Raw genomic sequence first — 20080 nt, forward strand, 5'->3', positions numbered from 1 at the left:
TAGGCATGCAGCTTCTAAGTAGTGGAGCCAAGATGAGAACAGTCTTCTGACTTCAAGTTTAATGCTTTTTTGAATACCACCTCTCACTTCTAAAAAAATTGTTTGTACCTCTACCAAACACTTATTCTAATTTAAAAGAGTATATACATTATAAAAAGAATAAGTGTGGTATAGTACATTAAATGCCAACAATGGAGTCAGGAAGTCCTTTATTCAAGATCTACCTTTGACACATGCCTTCAATGTATCTGTAGGGAAGTGGTTTACCTTCTAAAATGCCAACCAAGTCTCTCAAAAGTATAAATTACAGACCATTTGTTGATTTGCATTACTGTAAATAGTTTCCACACTAGACCAATGAAATGACAGACAGAGATCAATGATGTAGAGATATGTGTATGCATACATGAATAGATATATATGTATATAACTACATGCATATGTCTACACATATACCTCTATATAAACACACAAAAATGCACATTTGTATAAATACATATACCATATAGCATAGTGGTTAGGGAATATCAGTCTTAGATACAAGAAGACGAGTTGATATCTCCTCTCTGACACATACTGGCTGTGTGACCCCAGGGAAATCAATGAACTTTTCAATGTTCTATGTGATTCCCTAAGACTATAAGTTACAGTGAAGGTGGCATCCTGCATAAGTAGAGGAATTTTCTCACAGGAATCTCCCTATAACAATGAAATCACAGTTCTAGCCCTAGACCTTTTTATAAAACAATATATGTTCCCTAAGAAGCCAGGTAGTATAGTTGATAGAGCAATGGACTTGGCATAAAAAGGCCTGAGATCAAATCCTGCCTCAACTATTTGTGTGAACCTTTATAAATCACAATCTTAATTTCTCCCAACTCCCATCTCAGTATACTTACCTACAAAATAAGACTAAGTGATACAATAGTATCTACCTCTCAGGACCCTTTTGAGGCTCAAATGAAATAATATATGGAAAGTGCTTGGAAAACTTATAAAAACTATGTGACTGTCAGTTCTTCTTATCATATTATATAGTTAGATAATAGCTCATTCAAGTTAAGACTGTACTTTACTCATTTTTATCTCTCAATACCTAATGCAATCCTTGCACCTTATAGGTATTCAATCAGATCACATCATAGATTGAGAGCTGGAGGGGAGTTGAAAGATTGAGTCAACCCCTTCATTTTATAGATTAGGAAACTGAGGCACAGTGAGATTAAGTAGTTTTCCTAGGGTCACACAGAGCTAGAAGTGTCTGAGGCAGAACTGGAACCCCTGTTTTTCAGGCTCCAAGTCTATTACTCTATTTTCTGTACTATCGTGCTTCCATAAATACTGAACTGAATTGAACAAAATATAAAGCATCGATGGAGTACTGGAAATGAATGGAAATACTTAAAATAAGTGGTGAATGTTATGGAATTTTAAGGAGTACTGAGTATATTTGTATTGGAGGAAAGCAGGAAGGGCATTCCAGGCCAGAAAATGGTATGTGCAAAGGTTTAGACCTCATAAGACCTTTCTGCTTCAGGTTTGCCTCCCACAGATCAGCTAAAATTGGAATGAATATGGTTGGTGGTTGCAAAAAGTTGAATTAATGTTCCCTAGAAATGATTTCCCCCTTCAATCATTTGATTCTTTCTGCCTAAAACTAAAAAAAACTAAAAATAAGAATTAGTAGAAACTTTTACTCTTTCCTCCCTCTCTTCCCCATCCTTTTTCTCCTTTTCCCTTTCCTACCTTCTCCTCCTTTCTTTCTCTTCCCCTTCCATCTGCTTCTCATACACACACACATGCACATACATATGCACACTTCTCTATTATTTTCCCCTCACCTCACCCTCCTTTACTTCTCCATTACTTGTCATCTCTCTCTGTCTTTCTCTGTCTCTGTCTCTGTCTCTGTCTCTGTCTCTGTCTCTGTCTCTGTCTCTGTCTGTCTGTCTGTCTGTCTGTCTGTCTGTCTGTCTCTCTCTCTCTCTCTCTCTCTCTCTGCGTGTGTGTGTGTGTGTGTGTGTGTGTGTGTGTGTGTCTCTTTTCCCCAATTCTCCAGTGTTTTCCAGGGTGGGGAAGTCTATATTTAGTTTGTGTATCTCTGTTTGTGTGTCTCTTTGTTTGGTCTTTGCTTGAACCTAGGGTTTACAATCCTACATTTCTACCACGTATTTTATTGATATCTGCTACAATCTGATTATCAGGTCATTGAGCCTCTTTGTATGTATGAAAAGATATATGTACAACAGGTGCTGCTACTTTTTCCCCAACCTATCATTCCAATGGGCACTTGACAATTTTTTTGGCAGTCCTTGCAGAAAGGTTAAGTACTTGGGAACTGATTCGTTTCTCACTCTTGTCTTCATTTTCCCCAGACCTTATATCTGAAACAATTGACATTGAAATTGTTGAATTTTTGGCAATAATTTGGTATCACCCATGAGCCCAGAGGGAAAAAAAATGTTGAATACATTCAGTATTCTAGAAAGAGGAAAGAGAGATAAACCTTTAAAGAAGTGAATTCAGAATATAAGGATACACATACAAAATTATCTACAATTAAATAGCTATTATAAACAACATGATTAGCAGCCTTCTTGTGTCCCATATTATACACAGGGGCACTCCTTTTTCAGCCCACAAGTATTTACTGGAAATCGTTAAGGAATTTTAAAATCTGAGTTTCTGCTTGTGAATTCAACATATAGAAATCTTCCACATAGTACCTTTGACCATGTTTTCTGTCCTATAAAATTATCAGAAATAAGCCAAACAAATAAAGACAAGAATTATGGATTACCAGAAAACAAAATATAGATAGCCAGATGGCCTAATATAATTACACAGTATAGTACTTTGGCCTGCCACCATTTCTCTGATTCAGAGTATGCTTCAGGCTTTACATTACAGTTTTATATTCTCAGCTTTGACCCTTGTGAGAACTTTCTAAAATAATTGGTGATGAGCAGTAAAAATCACCCTTCCAAAATGACCTATCAGTTTATAAGCTCTGTCCTTGACACCCAATCTGGGCTGTCATACTTTAAGCAGACATAATGTCTAATTTTATGGAAGAGGAAGAATGGAAAAAGGATGAAAAGTCGTTATAATTCTAGAAATAAGCTCACACTTGAAAAATAATTCTTCTTGGTGCTACTTTTCTACATATGAAAAAATATGTTTTAAAATAAAATTACTTTTGAAATATTTTTATCAATTCTAGATACTATACATTAAGCAACTACAATTGTATCTGGAATGTTATACGGGTTTATTGTAATATAATGGAAAGGACACTATATTAGAAAGCAGAATTGGGTTCTAAATTTAGCTTGAATCATGATCCTGCCTCTAACTTTCTGGGCAAGAAACTTTCTCTCTGTTTCTCACCTTCTTCACTTCTTGAAAGAGCTGGGGTACTAGATGGTTCTTCAAAATACCACAGCAGGCAAATAATAGACCATATTTGTACTAGCCACACAACTGTTTACAATGTTTACTGGCCAAACTTGCTTTGGATTTTGTAGTTTCTACTCTACCTGGATGTCAGATAAGTACTTTTTATACCCTATTTGCCTGCTTTTGTGTATATATTCATATTTTTTGTGAAACCTCAATTAACTGAAACCCAACTAATTAGAATCCATAATTATTCAAAATATTTTTATGTTCCACCTTTAGAAGATCTCAAATAACAATTAAACTAAGGTCCCATCACACATTAATTTTTTAAAGTAACTTATGAGATATATCCTAAGTGCAGTATAGGTTATATCAAATCTCCTATGTCTTCTAATATATAGAATAAAATAGAGATCATTGATATTTTCAGAGTATCAATGATCAAAGAAACTCAATTCAACTAATATTAATTAGGCATCTGTTATTCCCATAGTTATATGTAGAATGATGCAGAGGCCACAGTGATATCCTCAAGGAGCTTTGATAAATAAGGAAAAAAAGATTTCATTATCCTCACTACACTATGCTCTGGCAACAAAATGGGCTATTATAGTTAAAACATTTTAGGGGCTAAAATAAAAAGACATTGTTTATTAAATGCAACTTAACAAAAAAATTAGGACCAAAGGATCCAATTGTTAAAGCAGGTCTCCAGTCAGTGCCAGAATCTACTCTATATCCTCACTGAGTCCATCCAAAGCCTCTGCTTTTTCATTTCCAGTAATAGAGAGCTAATGACCTCAGAAAACAGACCATTTCTCTGTTGAATAGTTCTATTTGCTAGAAAATTCTCCCCTTACTTAGAACCAAAATCTACCTCCAAAAAAAGAAAAGAAAAGAAAAGAAAGAAAAGGAGAGAGAAAAAATAAGAAATCAGACCTTTTTTTTTTCTTAAAAAAAAAAAAAGAATAGAGAAACTAGATTCAGTCTCCAAATCCTTGATTTATAGGTCCTAGTCTTGCCCTCTGGAGACACATGACATGCCTATTCCTAATATTTCTTTTTATATTACCCCTCCAAATGCTTAAAAACAGCTCTTTTTCTGACCCTTTCCTCCATAAGGCTTCTATTTTTTCAGGCTAAATACCCCTAGTTCCTTTAAATTAAATTAACCAGAACAGCCTATTCCTTAAACATTCCTGTTAATGGAGGCTTAAGTCTGATAAATTTGGGTTAATTGGTATTCTGACTCAAAATTTCTTAGCTGTTCTTCCTGACCACTGAACTATTTAGAGAAAGCTACAGAAAAATTTAAAGGATCCCTATTATAACACCACTTTTACTGGCTTACTTGTCCAAGTAACTCACAAACAACAACAATAATACCCATCTCCCTTTATTGTTGTTGTTGAGTAGTTTCAGTGGTGTCCAATTCTCTGTGACCCCTTTGGGGTTTTCTTGACAAACATGCTGGAGCAGTTTGCCATGGCCTTCTCCAGTTCATTCTACAGCTGAGGAAACTGAGACAATTAGGATTAAGTGACTTGCCCAGGGTCACACAGCTAGTGAGTGTCTGAGGCCAGATTTTTAGTCAGGAAGGTGTCTTCCTAACTCCAGGCCTAACACTCTATACCCTGGGCCACCTAGCTGCCACTATCTCCCTTTAACTATTTCTATATCTTGTCAAAGTTTGATTAAATATTATGCCACTGAAATACCACTAGACTGAGAGTAAGAAGATTTGGAGTCTAATCCTGTTTCTACAGCTAACTAGCTGTGTGATTTTAGGCAAGTCACTTAAATTTCTTAATCTATCAACTCCACAAGAGCTTCCTCATCTCTCCTTCAAACTTCATTACATTATCTGTCTCTTCTCTCCTTTTCTCCCTCCCTCTCTCAGGGCAGCTGGGTGGTGCAGTGGATAGAACACTGGAGTCAGGAGGAGGACATGAGTTCAAATCCAACCTAAGACACTTGACGCTTAGTAGCTGTATGACCCTGGACAAATCACTTAACTCTGATTACCTCAAACATCCAGGGCCATCTCTAGTCATCCCGATGTATATCTTGCCACTGGACCCAGATGACTCCGGAGGAGAGAGTGAGTGAGACTGGTGACTTTACACAGCTCTCCTTCATTTAATTGCAATTCAGTGAAAGTCATGACATCACCACCTGGTGTCATGGTCCTCTTCAAGAACGAAGGACAAAGAACAACAACCCTCCCTCTCTCCTTCCCTCCTCACAACTCCAGTTTCAAAGAAGTGCACTTCTTTTCTTTTCTTTTCTTTTTTTGAACAATGAGTGTTAAGTGACTTGCCCAGGGTCACACAAGCTAGTAAGTGTCAAGTGTCTGAGGCCGGATTTGAACTCAGGTCTTCCTGAATCCAGGACCAGTGCTTTATCCACTGCGCCACCTAGCTGCCCCCTTCCCCCCTTTTTTTCTTGAATCAGTAAAACTCTTATTGGCATAAACCATCAACAAATGACATTGTGGTGTTGAGAATAAGCTTATTAGTTTCCAGGAAAAAACAGGGAACACATTAAAACATCAATGATCAAAAAAAGCAGTCTCAGAGAAGATCTGACTGAGAGCTAGACCAGGCTAGCCCTCAACCATTCTCTGAAGCATAGCTCCAAGGCTGCCTTTTGCCACCTGCAAAGAAGTCTTCTTTTCTTTGTTCTCAACAAAGATCCTTGCTCCTCTGGACACCAGTAGTTTTGATTCTTTTAACTAGGTGTAAAGATTAAGTGTTCTTAATCTGCCTAATCCTGGTTCCTTTAATTTCTCACTATCATTTCCTCCCTTCCCTTTCTGGTTATTGCTGAACTTATTCTCCACCCCACCCACCCCCACCCCCATATCCAGCATTTTTCCATTTTCAGTACCTCTTTGCTAGCTTCCTCCAGCTTACAAATATGCTCAGGGCTCTCTAATTTTATTTTAAAATAAACAAACTAAAAACCTTCATTTGACTGCTGCTCCCTCAATATCTCTCTATCCCTCTTTCACTGACACTACTTCCTTCACTGCTGAACTTCCTCAAAAGACATTCACTCTTCAACCTAGAATCACAGAGTTGAAAGACCTTGAAGAAGTCATCTAGTTTGAACTATCACAGACTAAGAAATCCATGTAAAACATAAAATTTTTGTTTGAAGACCTCTAGATATGGGGAATCCTACCACTTCTCAATGGAATCCTTTCCATTTTTGGATAACTCTAATTATGAGGAATCTTTTTTTTTTTCCTGGGCAATGAGGGTTAAGTGACTTGCCCAGGGTCACACAGCTAGTAAGTGTCAAGTGTCCGAGGCTGAATTTGAACTCAGGTACTCCTGAATCCAGGGCTGGTACTTTATCTACCTAGCTGCCCCAGGAATCTATTTTTTTTTAATTATGTCTAACTAATTTAATTATGTCTAACTAATTTAATTATGTCTAACTAAAAAAAAAATCTCCCTGTAATTTTTGCATATTTTACCTAGTTATGTCTTCTCAAGCCAAGTTAAAAAACAAACAAACAAAAATCCCTTTTTAAAAAATATGATAGTCCCTTAGATACTTGAAGCTACAACATCATTTTAACTTCCTAGGTTAACCACGCCCAATTTCTTTTTTGGTATGATTTCTGGTTCCATCATCAACATGCTTGTTTTTTCCCAAATCTCCTCCAGGTTATCAGTGACCCTCCTAAAATGTGCTACACAGAATTTAACATGATGTTCTAGTTGTGATCTGACCAATGCAAGTACAGTAGCACTATTATATCCTTTATTCTGAATGCTTTGTCTTAATGCTACCTAAAATCCTTTTTTTATTGCCATATCATATTATGCATAGCTTTTATAAGTTTTATGTATTCATATATTACTTTTAGCCTTTAATATAGTATATGATAGTAAGCATTTAATAAATATATGTTTCCTTCCTTCTGTCATAAACACTACCCTATATATAGCCATGTCTTCTGTATATTGGCCCTTCAAAGTCTGGATTTTAAAATTTCATTGAATTTTGTAGTATGAAATTTGGCTCATCATTATAGCCTTAATTATCTTTGAGGATATGGATTCCATCTTCCAGCACATTTCCTATCTCACCTACATTTTTTGTCATCCGAAAACTTGATAAATATATCATCTGTACCTTGATGCTAACCACTGCTGAAAATTTTTAATAACATGGCCAAGAAGTGATCCTTAGGTTATTCAACTACAACCCTCCTTCCAAGTTGATACTGAACCTTTAATAGCATTCTTTGGTCCAGATCAGTAGTGTCAGACTGAAATAGAAATGGATCCTTGCATATTAACTTAGAAACTAGAAGTTAACATCATTTATGATGTACTGTATTTTTATTTATTTTGCCAAATATCTACCAATTCCATTTTAACCAGGTTCAGTGCATTCGGGAGTTTTGTAGCTTTGTGGCTTCATACTCCTATTCAATACAATTAGCTTTGAATCCATCTGAACTGTTCTATGATCTACCACACATCTCTCCATCTCCTTTACAAGAATAGCAAGGGATATGTGCTAAAGACTTGGTTGTAGGTGCTTAATAGTAGTAGGTACCTAATTAGTTGACTGATTGACTGATTGATTGATTGATCAGTCTAGTAAATTTGTCCCTGAAATGAGCCAACCATGTTCACTCTTTATGATTACTGCTTCCTTTTTCTATATGTTCACTAAACATGCTTCTAATAACACATTCTAGAATTTTGATTGAAATTGAAGCAAAGCTTACTGCTCTATATTGTCGTTTGTAGACTTCCTTGGAATTTAACTTGCTCCTACACTATATTAAAATTGCTCACTAAAACATTACCAATATTGCCAAACCCATTAACTTTCCAATTATCCTTGACTTTTTCATTGTATATGACAATGGTGATCCCTTTCTCTACCTTGTTGCTTTCTTCTCCCTTGACTTCCATTACAATGATCATCCTTTGCTTATCTCTAATATGTCTCCCTGTTTCTTCTGGTTCTATATTGTTGGTTTTTTTGTCTTTGTACCACACTTTCAATATGGGCATTCCCCAAGATATACTTCAATCCATTTCTTTCTCTTTTTGTTAACAGTCTCATGGTCTTCTTTTTTTCTGCCACAAAGTATCTTGGTACTTTCTTCTTATTTTAAGAAATTTGAGGAGGTAATAAGGTGTAGGAAAAGAGGACCAGACTTGGAATCCAAAGATCTGGGTTGAAGTTCCAGCTCTTCTCTGTGACTTTGGCCAAATTGTTTCATCTCATTGGATATTGGCCCCTCTCCCCCATCTATAAAATGGAAAAAATATGTTTTTTCAAGGTTGTTATGAAATTTATACTAGATGTTCTAGGTAAATTGTTCTTAATCATAAAATACTGTGTACATGGAAAACAGTATTTTCCTGATTTTCAGTTCTCCACAGGCTATGACTGATTAAACATAGTATCTCTTTACTCTATTTCATTTCTTTCCTTTATTATGTTTCATATTTATCTAAAAACACATTTACCAAATGAGATTTTATTAAATACAACAATAATTTTAATATCCCTTGATGTATGAGACAATGTAGTAGGTGCTGGGGATATGAAAACAAAATGAAAATCATCACTGCCCATAAGGATGTTATATTCTAGTTTCTTTTCCTTTTCTGTTCAATGATTTTGCTGTTTGTTTCTGAGAGCTATATTATGCAAGAATTATAGGACTCCTGTGGTCTCTCTACCTTATTCCTTATTTATTGTACTTTTTGCAAAAGAATTATGAAAGAAAATTAATATTATCAAGTAGTTCTAGTGTATATTAATTTCATTTTACTATCTGAATAAAACTTGAAAATGAATAAGGAATAATGTAAACAAAAAACTTATGGCTTTTGTTCTATCAGCAAAAACACAAATACGAAGAACTAACACAAATTAAAAACAGCTTTTGATTATAAAAAAATAACACTTTGGCTTATCATAGGATGTAGAGCTGTTAACATCTTAGAGATCTTCCATATCAATCTCCCCCTACCCTGTCCCATTTAACAGTTTCTCTGGAAATTGAGAGAAGGTAAGTAATTTGACAATGTCATATAACTAGTAAGTGACAGAGTCAAGATTGATTTCTTAGAATAATGTCCAAAAATTACAGAATGTGCATAGGAAACTCTTACTCATTTAATATGTATATTTACACATCTATGTGTATATTCAAATGATAGAGTTATATTAATGTTGATTCTAGTCCTGACTCTACCATTAATTATCCATGTGGCCTTGGATGAAACACTTGATCTCAAAGTTTCCTTCTCTGTAAGAGGAGTAGACTTGATTGAAAGGTTTCTAACATACATTTCTATCCTAAATTCTGTGATACAACTTTTTTTTTAGCTATAATGATTTTGAGTTGTTCAATCTATTTGTATTCATCTTCATTCATCTTGAATTAAAATAATGGATTTAGTGTTTAAGGGGACATTTTACAGAAAAGTAAGAAAGTAATCTCCCTTGCCTTTAAATTAGCTGGGCAAAATTCTTCATTCTCCCCACCGTCATTGCATTACTCCATCTTTGTGATTTACATTTATTCAGATCTCAAGAGAAAGTTAATATTCTCAAGAAATCCAAATTCCATGCAATTTCCACTACATCACAACTGTTTGTGGGTCTTCTAATGTTTATGTATCATATACTGTATTTGGTTCTTTCAAATTATGTGAATAGAAATGGAAGGATAAATAAATTAAATTAAATTAAATGGAAGGATTAATTAATAAAAAGGAATTAGTATATATGTATATGTATAGAGATATATAGATATAACCTATATCAGATTACCTGCTGTCTAGGGGAGGGGGGAGGGAGGGGAGGGAGGGAGAAAAATCTGAAATTGTAAAGCATGTATAAACAAAAATTGAGAACTATCTTTACATGTAACGGAAAAAATAAAATACCTCATACATTAAAAAAAAAAGGAATTAGTAACTGGGTTGGGATGTTTTGAACAGCTAAATCAAAAGAATTTGGTCATTTGAGGACTGACGTCAGTTATGTCTACTAGCTAGTATAGATATATATATGTATGTACTTATGTATATATGTGTATATTTACATGTATACATATATGTATGTGTCTATATGCATTATGTATGTATACACATACTTATTTTTAAAGGTGGCCTAGGATCTAACAAAGCATCTGCCATTATCTTAGAGCATCATCCTCTGATCATCCAACAGTGGTACCAAACACAAAGGGAAAGAGGGAACAGAAAATACAAGTTTGAACTGAAGGAGGACACAATTCCCAGCACAATAAAGAGTACAAGATGGTTTCTTGCCTATACAGAACTAAATGGGGTCATAGTCAAGGGGGCAAAAAGGGAATTGTAATTAATAAAGACCAGGGGAAAAGATTCCCTCTGTGATATGGAGAAGACTCTAACCATTCCTTCTGGCAAAGCCTTGTTATCTCTCTGTTGTTTAAGCAACTTTCACCCTTAACACTTTCATCCTTAAAACTTTTAATGATAGGGGAGGGAAGGGATAATGCCTTTGTGTTTTGTTTTAGAGTAAAACCAGTTGTTTTAATTTGAGAAAGGAAATCTTCATCTTTACCCAAAAGTTAGAGTCCTTGAGCCAATGTAGTCTCCACAGTGGGGCTTGCAAGGCACCCACATCCACAGAAGTCAAAGGAGAATAGTTGGTATATTAGAGGGAATAGCAAGATAATATGAAAAATATAATGGCTCAGGAAGGCAGCCCTCCTATTCTGTCAGAATGAAGTCCTATCCGAAGCCAGTAGCTTTAAAGCCAATGAGCATTGCCTTATTATATTTACCATAAGGTCTTAAAATACCATCCAGTCTATTGTGTTAAAGTCAAATTCCTTCATAGACAAAACTTAGATTGTCTTTTGGAGCTTAAGAAGGAGTATTTTGAAGGCTTATGATAAAGTTATCAGGAGTCCTTGTGATTTTTGATAGAGGAGATAGCTTTTTATGACATTACCTGGAAATCAACACTTAACATATGGAAAGCATGCCAGTGTCAGTTGAGACATTTGCTTTTAAAGAGTGGAGAGTTTTCCTAGATATCAAATTTGATTTCTTTGTGTTGCATAGATCTTTGGTGACCTAAAGATAAGTTTATTCACGTAAATTTGTTTTTAATGAAACAACATAACTTCAAAAATTATGCCTATATATTTGATAGAGATATATTGAGATATATCTTTCTTTTTTTCTTCTAGGCATGTGTTTTAAGCGGCTCAAGTGTCATAATAATGAGATGCAAATGCAGGGGTGGGGGGACTGGTGAGAAGAGGAATTTAAAATGATGCTTTAAAAGGTTGCAAAATTGACTGTAGATAACCAGAATGTTTGGAAACACCAGAGGGTAAAACTGGAAAGTGGGGTATCAGAGAGAGCTCTCAAATCCCATTATTTCCTAACAGGATTTTGTGGTTGCAACTCCTATACCCAGCTTTACAAATAAATCTAGCTAGGAACTCTGAATTTTTAATCTAGAGAGGTTTTCATTTTCCCAGAGAGTAATCCTCCTAAAGACCAGACCCTTTACCTGAGACTCCAAACCCTAGAACTCGCTTCTAGAGTGAAGGCAGGGGAAATCACACCCCAATATGTTCAGAGTTCACTGACTAATGTGCTGATATGCTTGGTCAGACAGTGGCTTAATATTCAATCTTTCCAGAAGTGCAGGTGAAATTTAAGTTAAGACTGAGCAGAGCCCTGAGTGGCTACATCAGTTAGCAACACCAGGCAATTAACTTCAGTGTGATGCATGTTGGAAAGAGTAATCAGGAGAGAATTTAGGCTGTGTGAAGGAAAAAAAAATCCAAAAAAGCCAATTATCATTATTCCTAGTGAACGTCACATGTAAAGGGAGTTACGCAAGAGGGCTTGGTTTTCATCCACCCACATAAAATCTTGCCCATGGGTGAAAATGAGGATTTATTCCCTTCTTTGCTAAACCATTTTTACTTCCCTAATTTAAATAACATAGAACTTTGCTCTCAACACCGCTATGAAACAATGCTAGTAAAATATGTAATGCACATGGGAAATTCTTACTCCCCTGTATGTATAGCACTAGGTACATGGATATATTCAATTGATTAAGATTTCCAAGTTGGTTAATAATCAATCCATTGACAAATCAGCTCAAAAGAAAGGTTGAAAGAATATAGGGGAATTATTAACCAGGTCTTATGTGGGAATTTGTCAAAATCTTTGGCTCTACCATTTAAGAATTCCTAACTATAAATGTTCATGTTATCAGGTACTTGAAAGCTCCTACCCCCTTTTTGGACATATACAAACTCTAAAGACTTTCTATTGGAGTCTTATAGGGGCATTCTAGGAAAGAGGAACCAATGAAAAGACAGTCTAATTCCCCTAAAACTAGAGTGCAAAAGAACATAAATATCTTACATTTATATTTTGTTTCATATATTATTTCATAACACTTTTTCATGTTATCTCACAAAAGACCATTTAAAATTGATGAAAATTAGTATTATTCTTACCATTCCTTAGACTACTAAACTGAGGCCTTGAGAGGCCTTCCTTACATTTTGATTCACTTGGCTGAGGACACGTATAGAGTGGCTTATTGACAGAACTAGAAACCCAGGTCTCATGCCAAATAGCCCAGGGCTTATTCCATTATATCACCTTGCTTCCCAACATGGAGTGAGAGAAGATAGACAGGTTGTAAAGGAATAATCAATAAGTCATTCAGTCAATAAGTATGTATTAAGTGCTATTTTCTAAGAATTGGGCTAGGTGTTGGGAATGCAAACAAAAAAAAATAATAATTCCTACTGTCAAGTATAATCCATTTCTTGGAGACATGCACATGCAAGTATATTCAAATTTCATTTGTATAAAATATATACAAACTAAATGCAAAATTACTTATATGAGAAGAAAGGGGAGGAAATCAAAGACAGTGAGCTGATAAATACTTTGATAATAAATGAAGAAACAGTTCTTAAAATCATTCACTTCTTTGTTCTATAATTTCTAAACTATGAGCTAATTTTGGCTATAGACTCCTAATTCCCCTCTCATGCCATATTTCCCTGTATCAGAGGTACTCTAAAAGTAACAGTGCTGTTGTACAAATAAAAATCAGTACTGTACAATAAACTTACATTTATCAACCCTGAAATAGTAAGAGGTGGGGTTTCTTTTTTGTTATTTTGTTAATTAAGGAGTTGGATAGTAGAGCTCTGCTATATATGCTTTAAGAATTGAATGACCTATTCACAGAGCTAGAGAACACAATAAAATGTAATTCACAGGACAGTTAAATGGAACATAATTTAATTTTTCTTTCATTTCAAGGACACTTTAGTTTCATCCAGGATCTCAAAGTCAGTTGTGAACATTAACTATCAATGTTCAGTATTGTAAGGAGAAAAATAAAAACAAAAAGCAAACATCCCTGAACTTTATGATTGTTTAGGAGCTAGATAAATGGGAGCTTACTAGTCATATTTAATGGTTACACTGTCAATATTTTATATGTTGTTATTTCACTGGCACAAAATCCTCATCTAATGAAGATTGCAACTTTCCACTTTTTCTGAAAATCATTGTCACATATAGCCTTGTTACAATGACCTTCTCTTGTATGTACCTAGGCTCATCTTCAGTAAAACAATTATTCACATTGCTCATATTCGAAGCTTTTTCAACTTGGTAAATCTTCCTAGGAATTTAAATACTGCTAGCATAGTCCTTCAAAAATTCAAGGTCATCTCCATATCATAGTGAGGTCTTTAGTTCTCTGTGCTTAAGCACTAGACAACTAAATTGGATGTTGTCAACATAATAATAATAGTTAATTTTTTTAACCTGAAAAAGACCCTAGAACTCATCTAGTCCCACCTACTTAGTTTATAGATGAGGAAAATGAAATCTAGAAAAATTAATTGACATGTCCAAGAGTTACATGGCCCCTTAGAGGCAAGTTCAAGACTATAATCTGGGTCTCCTGATTCTCTGACCATTGCTTTCATCATTATTAGGGAAGAAAAACAACACCCATAAATGCACATATGACATTATTTAGGAGGTGTTTGTCATCCTAATCCTCTGAGGTACAGAAAATTGCCCAAATGTAAATTTGTACACAATGTTAGAATTTAAATGATTCTCCAAATGGTGTTAAGCAGGGTCCCACATCTAGCATATGACTTTCTATACATTTTGTCACTTTCTAATGACCTAGTATTAATAAGACCATCCCTTCCAAAAATCATTCCTATATAATCTAGAACGAATGGGAATATGCTGATTGAAATCTCTCTTCTTATTTCCTTTTAGTATGGGTTGTATCCGGAGCAAAAGAGCAGAGAGGAGTTCCAAGTGCCCCCATAGCTACAATTCCTAGGATACTGTGAGTTTTCATCATATTTTATTAGAGATTTCACTGTCTTTAATTTTTATTTAGCATTCTGTTCAAAAGGGATACCCAGAGGGGCAGCTAGATTGTGCAGTGGATAGAGCACCGGCCCTGGAGTCAGGAGTACCTGAGTTCAAATCCGGCCTCAGACACTTAACACTTCCTAGCTGTGTGACCCTGCGCAAGTCACTTAACCCCAATTGCCTCACTAAAAAAAAAAAAAAAAAGATACCTGGGTTCCATATGTGGCATTGTGAAATCCTCTAGGAATTGACAACAAAATGATAAAGTTTTCCTCAGAAATGAGATTTTTATGACCTTGAATTACCTTTTTTTTTTCCTAATGGTTTTCACTACACATAATCAGCAGATTTTGTTATAATTTACAGCATAAAATGAGAAACCTCTTGGCAGGATTAATGTGCTTACCTGTCTCTTCATGGGAACTTGGAAGAAACTTGGTCCTGAAAAACACACACACAAGGGGTGACCATCCAGGAGGACTAATAAGAAGAATATAAGCAGCGATTTGATTATAGGAGAGCTAAAGTAAAGGGTTGACGAGTGGGGAAAATATTCCATATGAGTTCCTTTTTTTTTTCTGGGCAATGGGGGTTAAGTGACTTGCCCAGGGTCACACAGCTTGTAAGTGTCAAGTGTCTGAGGCCGGATTTGAACTCAGGTCCTCCTGAATCCAGGGCTGGTGCTTTATCCACTGTGCCACCTAGCCGCCCCCATATGAGTTCCTTTTGCTCACAAGAAGATAACTAGCACAGTGTGGTAGAGAGGTGGTCTCAAAACCAGAAAGTAATGGGTTAAAATATTGACTCTAACAAATCATGGCTAGGTGACCCTGGCTAAGGAACTTTCAGTATTCTTGTCCAGTGGTATCAAACTCAAATAGAAAAGGGGCTCATATTTACTTAGAAAACCACAAATTAAGATTATGTTGCATTGTATTTTTATTTATTGTAAGTATTTTCAAATTACATTTTAATCTTGTTTTGAAGTACTTGGGAGTATTGTGGGTCCACAGGTTTGAAAGCTGTGCTAGTCTGCATTTGTAGAAGGAGCTTTCTCACCCTGGAAATAGTTCCCTGTAGCAATGAAATAATAGACTAAGTACCCATGCCCTATGATAATTGTATGATATGCAGTATAATTTTCAAGTCTGATTACAAAGTCAATGATTAAGTCAAGGTATATGTAGTATATTATTAATAGCTTAGATTTGTAAAGTACTATATGGATTGTAAAGTGTTTTCCTCTATTCGCTCTTCCTGGGAAGTGGTTATACTTATCAATGGAAATATGAAAATTTGCAACAATAAAAAATCTTTAAAATTCTTTAAAAAGTATTAGATGGGGGGGCAGCTAGGTGAAGCAGTGGATAAAGCACTGACCCTGGATTCAAGAGGACGTGAGGTTAAAGCTGGCCTCAGACACTTGACACTTACTAGCTGTGTGACCCTGGGCAAGTTACTTAATTCCCATTGCCCTGACCAAAAAAAAAAAAAAAGTGTTCGAGGGACCTAATTCAAAAACTTATAGATAATGCCCAGTATTAGCCTAAGGGATAGCCTAATATCCATTTTAAAACAAAATACTAAAAATAAATAAAATAAAACAAAATACTATAAAAGAAAAAGAAAGTATCCTTAACTTCCTTCTGAAACACTACCTCAACATGAGGCCTTTTCTGATTCCTCCAGCTGCCAATGCTACCCCACTTCCCTGAAATTACCTTGCATGGAAGTATATATTGTTTCACTGGGTCAACTGTAAGCTTCTTGAGGCCAGGGATGGTTTCAATTTTTTTGTCCTTGTCTCCCCAAAGCCTAGTACAATGCCTGTTACCTAATTGTTGTTAATTGATTGACCAATTGGCTGATACAATCATGCCAGAGGAGATCTTAGATATCAAACAGCTGTACAGATACATAGCATACTTATTTATCTATGAAGACATATTGGAATGAACAATTCCATCCATACTCTGGGCCAATGTTCTACAAGCAGTGGCACATAGCTTATTAGGAACCTAGTAAAGGTCTCTGATGGCCTGAGATATTCCTTTTGAAACTTTTGTTTTGTTTTGTTTTGTGCAGGGCAGTGAGGGTTAAGCAACTTGCCTAGGGCCACATAGCTGGTTAAGTGTCAAATGTCCGAGGCTGGATTTGAACTCAGGTCCTCCTGAATTCAGGGCCAGTGCTTTATCCACTGCACCACCTAGCTTCCCCCTCCTTTTGAAACTTGATAGAACTGCATGATTTTTTAGGCTATTGATCAAAAAGTAGACTGATTTTATAAATCTGTCCCCAACTATCCAAATCAGACATCTCCCACACCTGGTGTTCGAAAAGGTAGAAAGACGAAAGGAAAACCAATTATTTCCATCTTTCCTACTACTTTTCAATCAATGTGTCCCTTGTGCAATTATGGTAGGTACTTCTGACGCTAAGGATGTTATCGGGTAATAATAGTAGTTCAACAGTAGTTGAACAGAAAAAAATTAAAAGAAACAGATTCACAAATGTATCTATTTTAGTTTTCACCATTCAGTGAGGCCTACACAATGCTTGTTTCAATTTGTTACTGCGACATTACTATGCCTTTCCTTTCTATTACATATCCATTGATATGCCCCTTGGGATTCTATTGGAGGCTGTTTCATGTCCCTTTCTTCAAAACAAGTGACTTGACCATGGAGTCAAATCATCCTCAGGATAATAAAGAGAATGAAAATCAGGTCAGTATTTTATAACTAGAAAGCAAAGTCTAGAAAAAAAAGTCTAGAAAATATGCTGATATATTTTAAAAGGTACTAATGGAAGCAGACATCTTAAAGTCTCCATTTGATCATCATTGGCTTCTAGAATTTTTATAAAATACTGGAAGTACATAGCGGAAAACTGACTAACCTAAGCAATTTTATACTTTGCCTTTTTAGTGTCAAGCTTCTGGTGAGAGTGAAATAATCAGGCTTACTAAAGAACCTAACATCTCAATTTATCACCAACCCCATTACTATATAAGGGGAAAAGATAGGTGGTTATCCTACCTTTATCCCATTGATTGGGGAAAGGGGAAGGTACATGTACATTGGAACAGAAATAGAAGGGAAAAAATGATGATTGCCTTAAGACACAGTAGTACGTAGTAGCTCAGAGAATAATGAACTATGAAGAAGTTTGCAATTTATTACTAATTATAGCATATATTTTGCATTTGCCCATGAAAAGGGAATACAACCAACAAAGAGATAAAAAATTATATTGTCCTCTGAATTTTAGCATTTTAACCTAGAGCATTATATATACACATAATTGCTTAACAATTAACCTTTGGAAAATGCCTGTGTCTCAGTGGTCCCTAAGAGCTGTAGCTTGAAACAATAGTGGGATGTGGCTGCTCTGGTTTTCTTTGGAGGCATCTAAGGACATCTGTACTGGTCGAATGTGCCTCTGATGGAATATTATGAAAGTGAAGTATAGTTTCCTAATAAGTGAGAGGAGGAGATTTCATCCTTATGAATCATTCATCTACTTCCATTCAAGATGAATGTGTACCTCATTTCATGAATGCAGGCTACTTTGTGCACTGTCTGGAATAAACAAACCAAGAGGGAGACCATAGAAGAGTCTTGTGCTATGTGTAATTTTTTTACGTGTGAAAATTCAGACCTCAATGTAAAATTCAGCAACCCAGCTGTTGTGTAGGTTTTAAGATGGTATCTAAATTGGTGTATAGTTACCAAAGCAGTGAGTGGACTATATCATTAATACCTTGCTGAATACTATGATTTCACATATACAAAAGATATATTATATTGATAGTAATTTTCAAATTAAAAGAGCAATAATCACACACACACACACACACAACCTGTGAGTAATAGGAAAGTGATTCGCATAGATCTAATCCACATCTGGCTTGCTGCCTCTGCACTGCTGTTCCACACTCCTACAGGGCTGATCTGAAGGCGGAAGGAAAGGAATTTGTCCTCAGATTTCACAAAGTAATTATGCAATATGTTATATTGTGGCAGAGCAAAATCAACTAAAAGGGAAAGAAAGAAAAAAGAAAGGCAAGTGGAATGAGAGTCAGGGATGAATTTAATTTAAAAAATAGAAAGGTCAGTCTCCATTAAAAAGGCATGCAACATCGAGTGTTCTTTCCTCCTTATGTGTGGTCCTCAGTACCTTGGAAAGGAGCTGCCAGATGCACTGTGCCGTAGATTGAGCACTGGCATCTATATGCTCAAAATTCTGATATTAATCAAAAAGAGTTCGTGGAAAATGTGGGGTTGGGGTATCATTTAGAAGGCAGTGCTTTGATTTCCTGTACACAAATCCTCCTTCCCATCTCAAATTAGCATTTTATTCCTACTTCTCATGGTCACTGACCAGATTCTTTTGTTGTTGTTGTTGTTGTTGTAGCTGTTTTTTGGTGTGCTCTGTCCCTTACATAGCTGGGAGTTCTGTGATGGCAGGGAATGATAAAGAATGCTAGACTTTGAATCAGGAGACCTGGATTTGGATCATGACACTAACAATTAACTACCTGTGTTACTATGGGCAAATCACACTGAGTCTGAAGCTTTCAGTTCTGCATTTTTAAAATAGGCATTATGATGATTGCACTACCTATGTCAAAAGCAAAGTACTGAGTCAAGTTCAAATCACTATGTAAATGTAAACAATTATTAATTTTTGACATCTCCTTTGGCACTGAGCAAAGTCTTCCATACTTAATAGGTGCTTATTATATGCTTGTCCAAATGGATCATAGAAGTGGGACATTCAGAAACACTGTGTCAAACCCATTGAATTTACAAGGTGAGGAAAGTAAGGCTCATGGAGCTTAAGTGATTTACTCAAAGTCAAAAAGCTGTAATTAGGGCAGTAGTGACTGAGACTTTGCCTTGGGGCACCAAATTATAGAGTGCGCTGGTTTATTTCTTCACTGGGACAGAAGTAAATAGGTAGCAGCCACCCACCTCTGCAACTCCACCCAAGAATCTAATCACACCTCAGGCAAGTTCTTCCTAGGCTCAGCCTGGCACACCCCAGTAGAAGCCTCCTACCTAGGTCAAAGTATATTGAGGTTTCTGTCTCTTCCCAAGAGGTCTTTATGTATCAATTTCCGAGCCTCTTCCCTCTCCCCTCCTATATCTGACTTTGTTTTAATGCTTGCCCTGGGCAACAGAATTGCTCATTACTGTTCTGAACTAGATATAGGTGGCAAAGACATGATTTGC

At 35.8% G+C, this 20080-nt stretch overlaps 1 protein-coding gene across 1 annotated transcript in view; it reads left to right on the plus strand.

Moving 5' to 3' along the window:
* Positions 1-20080, plus strand: part of MYT1L (myelin transcription factor 1 like) — a 730598-nt gene that overhangs the window by 52654 nt on the left and 657864 nt on the right. Inside the window, exon 3 of the mRNA XM_043981893.1 lies at positions 14742-14814. The gene's annotated coding sequence lies outside the window, so the exon portion shown is untranslated. The remainder of the gene's footprint in view (positions 1-14741; positions 14815-20080) is intronic.

Source organism: Dromiciops gliroides, chromosome 2 (genome assembly GCF_019393635.1).
Source record: "Dromiciops gliroides isolate mDroGli1 chromosome 2, mDroGli1.pri, whole genome shotgun sequence".
Classification (NCBI taxonomy): domain Eukaryota; kingdom Metazoa; phylum Chordata; class Mammalia; order Microbiotheria; family Microbiotheriidae; genus Dromiciops; species Dromiciops gliroides.